This window comes from Elephantulus edwardii, unplaced genomic scaffold (assembly GCF_000299155.1).
Source record: "Elephantulus edwardii isolate Elephantulus edwardi_28Jun2011 unplaced genomic scaffold, EleEdw1.0 scaffold00017, whole genome shotgun sequence".
Lineage (NCBI taxonomy): Eukaryota > Metazoa > Chordata > Mammalia > Macroscelidea > Macroscelididae > Elephantulus > Elephantulus edwardii.
In genome coordinates, this window is record NW_006399767.1 from 5064233 (window position 1) to 5072325 (window position 8093).

At 36.0% G+C, this 8093-nt stretch overlaps 1 pseudogene; it reads left to right on the forward strand.

Moving 5' to 3' along the window:
- Positions 1 to 677: 677 nt before the first annotated feature.
- Positions 678 to 1148, forward strand: LOC102850642 (annotated as a pseudogene).
- The last annotated feature ends 6945 nt before the right edge of the window (positions 1149 to 8093 follow it).

Genomic DNA, 8093 nt, shown 5'->3' on the forward strand with positions numbered 1-8093 from the left:
TTCTACCTGAGAAGGGTTAAAAGTTAACTTCCTCATAATCCTTCACTCCCTACCAATTCAGTCTGTATGCAGTGCATATCATCTGTGAAACTGGACTCCATGTAAAAGAATGTGGAATCAAAATTGGAGGAAAACTCATCAACAACCTTGTGATATGAAGAGAACACAACTTTGCTTGCATTATTGTAGCTCTTGATCATATGTGGTTTCCTTTCCCTACCATTTCTCACAGCCTTCCTTGCAATGTACCTTTTGTTCTAGATTGTTAACATGCATATAGTGACTACGTATATTCCTTTTGGACAGTTCTTCCCCTCATTTGATCTAATGAAGTTGCTATTTTAAAGTGCTATCCTCTTGAAACCAATTAATACCAGTAAAAAAACATACCAGTCTCACTGCTATCAAATTGATTGTCTCATTGAGACCCTTTAAATAATTGAAGAAGACTGCCTGAGATAATATTGTTGTTAGCTGCCCTTTAGTTGGCTCTGTCCTCTAGTGATCCTATGTACAAAATAATAAAATCCTGTCCTATTCTTCAATAACAGTTTCTTCTGATTAAAGCCCACTTTTTCAGCCACTGTGTCAGCCCATCTCATTGAGGGTCTTCTCTTTAGAAGACTCTTCATGTTTCCTTTCTTTGCCATCTTCCTGGTTTCCCTGAAGACGCAGTCATGAAGGTCGAGATGTTCAGTTTAAGTAGGTACAAGATACACTCTGGGCACTGGAGGTGCTACCCCAGGACTGACAGGAAGGTGTTCCAGTTTCGAATTGGTTTCCTTTCCAAAAGGAATCCAGGGCAGATAAATTGGACTGTCCTCTACAGAAGGAAGCACAAAAAGGGCCAATGGGAAGAAATTAAAAACAAAAGAACCCACCGTGCAGTCAAATTCCAAAGGGCCATCACTGGTGTATCTCTTCCTGATATAATGATCAAGAGGAACCAAAAGCCTGAAGTTAGAAAGGTTCAAGGAGAACAGGCTATCAGGGCTGCCAAGGAAGCAAAAAAGGCTAAATCAGCATCTAAAAAGACCACAATGGCTGCTACTAAGGCTCCCACGAAAGCAATACTTAAAGAAAAAATGTTGAAGCCTGTGAAAGTTTCTGCTCCGTGAGTTGGTGGAAAACGCTACATTGGCATGTGATACTTAAATAAAGATTCAGTTATAACTAGAAAGAAAAAAAAAAAGATGACGACTTTCCATGTTTCAAGGAACAGGGACTTATCAAGGGACTAACTCCTGCTGATAACATGGCCAAGTGTGTGAATGAAGTCTCACCATCCTTGATTCTAAGGAGCACTCTGGCTCTACATTTTGTAAGGCAGATTTGTTTGTCATTTCAGAAGTCTCTGGTGTATTTACTAATTTCCCACAGTAATTTTGGTTTTGGTCACATGCCATGGGCTTTTCTATTCCTCCATTGTTAACAGTTGTCTTTTGACTATAATACCGAACATTTAAATTCTATTCTTTCACTATTTGCATATTATTTAGCTTCAGTTGGATCATTAAGCATATTCACCATTCACTACTTTACTTTTTGCCAAATATCTTTTACCATTCTATGGTTGTTTAAGACTCTTTCTTTGACTAAAACATAACATAAGGATGATATTATCTGACTTCTTTTGTGTTCATATCTTTTTGCCTGTGGCTTTTGCTCTGACATGTCAGTTTGTATGATCAGTAAATGTTTTGGCTCCTGTGTTCTCTTTTTTAGGATCTTAAATGCATTACTACATTATTATCTGGCATAGGTGTTGATGTTAAAAGTCTGAAGCCAATTTGTTTCTTTATAAGTAACAGATTTTTTGCCAGATTTCCCTAGAAATTTATTTGATTTTTTACTTTGAATTCACATTATTTCACCATTTTAATATCTTTGATGGACATTTTGTACCATCATTAGAAGGTATTTTAAATATACAGGCTTAATTTAACCTTATTTCAGGAATGCTTTTTTAAATAATACATTTCTTTTGATCTATTGTATTAACTATCCCCGACCCCCCACAAATTCCTATTTTACAAATATTGGGTAGTCTTTACTATAATTTTGTTTTCTTTATTTACTCTTTTTTCATTTTTGCTTAATTTTGAAACTCTCCCCTCCACTATTTGTACACCTTTTAAAAAAGTGTCATGTTGTTTAATTATTTAGTGTGGTTTTTCTATCTTAATTTTTATTTCTGAATGGTCTTTCAAATTTTTTACTAAGGTCTATGAGCTCAATATACATGTTGTCGTGTCTAGATATCTCACTTAACAAGTGTATAAGTTAAGATATACCATTTATTATTGTTTTCTTAACATTTTTATATCATTTTATGGTATTAAGGTACAGCTTTCTTTGAATTATGTCCATATTTTTAAAGTGAGTTTTTGTTTTTAAAATAGATTTGTTGAGATTATAGTGATTCGCCAATCCTTCTATCCCCACAGTGTGTTTTCACTTAAGTAATGCTTGTATTTAAGTTTTCATAGCATCACTCTTTTAGGATCCCCCATGTATTGCAGCCCCTCTTCAGTGTGTTTAAAACATGTTTTTTAGTGGTTCTCCTTTTATTTTACATTCTGGCATGTGCCTCACTTCAATAGACTGCATTCCTACTTATAGCAGAATAATAATTGCCCACCTTTACTTTCACAGTGTATTTGTTAGTAAATTTATGGGGTTTTTTTTGGAAGCTTCTCCTCTTTGTGATTTTTAATTTTTTTTCTTTAGAAACTTCTAATTCTCAAGGCAAGCACATCCTTAATTTCTAAATCATGAATCATCTGAGTTTTTCTTTTAAAGCTTTTTATTGTGCTTAAATGGTATATTATAGGGGAAACTGGTATTTTTGTTCAATGTTCATCAACATTTTTTTTCCATTAATTGTAGCCCTCATGTTGTAACTGCACACTTCCCAATTCTTTACTGCAATTCCTGTTATAATTGATTCTTCTATACCATCCATTCTTGCCTTCTAAGCTTTTATCTCTGAGCATATGCTGCCATTTTTATTTTGCATGGTTAATTGTTCTAAGAACTGAGTACTTCCTGAATATTACTATTCCTTTTATAAATGTGTCTATTATTTGTTTGAAAATTGAGCTACAAAGTTGCGTTTAGCTCTTAGAGGGAATGGTGATTGAATACCATAATCTCAGAAATCCTAGCAGCTTTTCACAGATCAAGTGTACCCATTTTTAAGATTTTGTGTTTCATTTCTGTTAAGTTAGCAGACTTAAGGAAGGAATCAGAGAGAATGGGAGAAAGCTTAAAGCCGCTTTATTAAAGGTAGGGGAGCTCCTGGGTGAGGATCCTCATTCTGGAGATGCAGAATGGGGAAGTCACATCCTGAGAGTATCAGGGAGGTTTTTTAATAACAGAGTCTTTAGGGAGGTGACATTTCATTGTGATTTATGTCTTATCCATTAGTTCTGCTAGGCAGGTAAGGCCATTTGCTCTTCTTACCAGTGTTTGAATTCTCAATTCTCCACTTTGGCCCCTGTCTAGACATAACAATTTCATATATTTCTCCCACTCTATCCAGGACCTTAACGGTGATCCCTTCTAGAATAGTTAACAGTGGTAGCTGGTCACCATCTAGTTGTTTGGTCTCAGGGTCATGGACACTGAGGCTCACTTGGTCCTTTTAACTAATATTTCTTTTGATTTTCTTTGTTCTAGACAAGGAGAGATCAATAGTTGTATCTTAAAAGGCTCCTTTAAAAATCCTCCTTCCGGTTTTAACTGATATACTCAATTTGTTCTAGCAGGGCCTCCCACTCTATCAGGACACCTCTCATTCTGGACAGGATAATTGAAAAATATGAATTTTCCTTTCTGGTTCATCAAGATTTTTTTTTTCTGGTTTGACTAAAGCCATCAGAAAAATCCATTGTTTTTCATAGCCTAGCTCTCCAAAACTCTGAGGAGATAATCGTTCTATTGTTTTGTCCCTCAAGTTGTAGGACTTGGTTATGGCAATCCTTGGGGGTAAAAACCCCAAAACAAAAAACAATGACGAAGCGGGTTGACTTGGATTTTCTCTCAGTACAACCTCAAGCAAAAAAATCTTTCTCTGAAGTTGTTACATGGGATTTGGACTTACATCCTTCTAAACAAGAGATAGACAAGATCGTGAGAGGCCAGTAGCTATGTGTAGTGCAAGGCATCACAGAGGTGACTGGTGATAATATTGAGAGGTGGCTGGGGAAAGGAGGGTTTGACCATGTATTTAGGTGTGCAAGGAATAGGGAGGTAGCAGAGAAAGAGTAGGAGTCAAGTCACACATGCTTGTGGTGAGTGGACAGTGAATGTATTGGTTATTTCTGTAAGGGAAGTGTCTTTGAACATTCAAATTAAGACAGACTAGGAAAAAAGGATTGGCCATTCACTTCTGAAATATAACTGACCTTTCAAAATCCTATGTACAGCAGAGCACACTTAGACTAAGAGGTATGGCAACTGAAGTTGAGCCATCAAATTTGTGAACACACAAAAGGAGAAACAATTATAAGAAGAAAGTAATAATTGATATGTAGAATGAGAGACATATGAATATAGGAAAACTGGACATTGTACAGAAAGAAATGAAACATAAATATTGACATATTGGGTATTAGCGAAATGAGATGGATTGGCATGGGACATTTTGAATCTCACAATCATATGATCTATTATGATGGAAATGAAAAGGGGAAAAAATGGGGTGATTTTCATAGTTAAAAAGGCCATTTTTATATCAATCTTGAAATACAGTATTGAGAATGACAGGATAATATTCATACATGTACAAGGAAGACCTGTTGATATCACTATTATTCAAATTTATGTGTCTACAAACCAGAGCCAAAGAGGAGGAAATAGATGATTTTTATCAACTGTTGCAATCGGAAATCGATTGAACATGTAACCAAAATGCTTTAATAATAATGATTGACTGGCATGCAAGTTCAACTTAAAACTAAGGGAGTTTAAATAACATCCTCAGGAATCAAAATTTGACCTTGAGTCTACTCCCATGAATTTGAAAACCAACTGAGGAATAGGTTTAAGACTTTAACACTAATACCAGGTAAGCTGTGGGAAGAGATCAAGAATTTCATTCATGAAGAATACAAAAAGCCATTGCTAAGAAGGAAGAAGAAGAAGAAAAAACCAAAATGGATGTCAGAAAAGACTATTGCACTGGAGGACTGTGAAGCCAAAGCAAAGGGAAGAAATCAAGAAGTTAAGAAGTTGAAAAGAAGATTTCAAAAGGCCACTTGGAAAGACAAGGCAAAATATTAAAATAAAAAGTGCAATGAGCTGGCGTTAGAAAATCAAAAGGGCTGGACTTGCTCAGCATTTCTTAAGCTGAAAAGAACTAAAGAATAAATTCAAGCCACAAGTTGCAATGCTTAAGGACGCTATGGGAAGAATATTGAATGATCCAAGAAACATAAAAGATGATGGAAGGAGTATATAGGGTCATTGTACCAAAACTAATTGGCTGACACTGGAGAATTCCAAGAAAGAACATATGAACAAACAACATATGAACAAATGGTGATGAAAGAGGAAGTGCAGACTGCTCTGAAGGACTTGGAAAAAAAAAAGCTCCAGGAATTGATGGAACACCAGCTGATGTATTTTAGCAAACAGATGTGCTCACCAAGTTGAGCTAAGAAATCTGGAGGACAATTGTTTGGCCAACTGACTGAAAGAGATCCATATTTATTCCCATTCCAAAAAAAAGGTGACCCTAAAGAATGTGGAAATTATTTAACAACATCACTAATATCACACACTAGCAAAATCCTGCTGAAGATTTTCCAGAAAAAAATTGAACGGTAAATTGACAGAGAACTACCAGCAATACAGGTTGGTACATGGGACTAGGGGATATTATTGCCAATGTCAGAAGGATCTTGTCAGAAAACAGAGAGTATCAGAAGAATGACTGTGTTCCATTGACTATGCAAAGGCATGTGTGGATCACAATGAATTGTGGCTAATCTTGAGGAAAATGGGAATCTCAGACCACTTGATCATGCTTATACAAAACCTATACTTGGACCAAGAAGCAGTCCTCAGAACAGAGCAAGTAAACACTGCATTGTTCAAAATCAGGAAAGGAGTGCATCAGGGATGCATCTTGTCCCCATACCCTTTCAATCTGTATGTAGAACAGATAATTTGGGAAGCAGGGCTTTATGAGGAGGACTGTGGTATCAAGATTGGAGGAAAAATGATTAACAACTTATGTTATGCAAATAACACAACCTTGCTTGCTGAAACTAAAGAAGACCTAAAGTACTTGCTGCAAAAGGTCAATAACTATAGTCTTCTATATGGATTGAAGCTCAAGAAGACAAAGATTCTCACCACTGGGCATATTGGCAGCACCATAATAGATGTAGAGAAGAAATTGAGGTTGTTAGCAATTACAGCTTGCTCAGATCCACAATCAACACTTTTGACACCAGCAGTCAGGAAATCAAAAGACGAATTGGGAAAATCTGCTGTCGTGGACCTCTCCAGAGAGAGTTGGATAATAATTAAGGATGATGGAAGAAGAATAGATGCCTTCGAGCTGTGATACTGGAGAAGAGTCTTAAAAATACCATCGTCTGCCAAGAAAACAAAGCTATCTGTCTTGTATAGGGTGAAACCAAGTCTCTCCTTGGAAGCTAGGATTTTGAAGCTCTGCCTTAGTTTGGGCACATGACCCAGGCAAGATCAGTCCTTGATGAAAGACATCATGCTCAGAAGGGTGAACAGTACAGGAGAGGAAGACCCTGGATGAGATGGATTGAAACAGTAACTGGGTTTGGTATGTTGGAGTTAGTGAGAATGGCTCAGGATAGGGAGGAATTAAGAGCTGTTGTACATAGAGTCACTATACATCACAGGCGACTTAATGGCACGTAACAACCAAAACAAACTCTGACAGGTTTGGAAGCAGGAATGGCATCCACATCCTAAATAACATGCCTCCAGAAACTCTATGAATTTTGATAAATGTCATAGTTGTAGAGGAGCTTCAGGCCTTTTTTTCATAGGGTCGCTATGCGTTGTGCTCGACTCGAAGGCAATCAACAACACAACAACAACAAAAAAAATGAATGTGTTGTATTTATCTTATAGTTTAAGAAGCTCTGGTGGAGTGGTTGTTGAAATTCTTAGCAACTAACCAAAAGATGGGAACTTTGAATGTATCACTCACTCAATGAGTAATGGCGTAAACTACATGAAATTGAAAACCTTAAGTGCAGTTCTACTCTGTTACGGAGTTGCTATGAGTTGAAATAAACTCTATGGCAGTTGTTGGGGTATTCTGCAGTTTTTCTTGAATTCATAGCAAGCTTTTAAAAATCTGTGGTGATAATGAACAGAAAATCTTTTGTGAGAAAATTTGCAGCACCCTCCCAAATAAACCATTTCAGGCACTCTGAAAAGGATGTTTTCCTATGCAGGTAGTTCCACATTGCTACTAATTTAAGGATTTCTTTTTTTTTAAATGAAAACTCTTTCTCATTAATTCCATTTGAATGCCTTTTTATAAGTTATTACAGGAAGATTTTACAGTAATTCTACTTTTCTCCTTTTAGGTTTCATTTTAACTTCTATTCCCTATTTTAAAATTAGAAAAATTGAAAATGTTGCTCATGCTATATGACATTAATCTGAGAACAGTTGAATAACAAAAAAAAGGATAATGTCAAGCTAATCAGAAGCAATTTTTAGATGATCCTAACCCTAACCAAAGCAGTAGGCTACATGAAGCCATGTGACATCTTTTGAAGTACAGAATTCCACTTTCTATGTGCTCTTCTCATGCAACTGTGATAAGTCTACCAGCTTAATCTTGCACCTGTTCTGCCTGATTCTAATTTTTTGCTTGTTTGTTTATTCATTTATCCTTGGAGTCATAAATAAATAGTTTGACAACCTTGATTTTCTTCTTTCTGCTCTGTTAAATTAATCCAATTACATATATTTAGATACTAATCAAAAGGAACTCTTTGGAATCATTTCGTGTAAAATAATTCTCTGCTTATTATACATTAAGCCAAACAATAATTCCCATAGTACCATATATATACTTTGTTGTT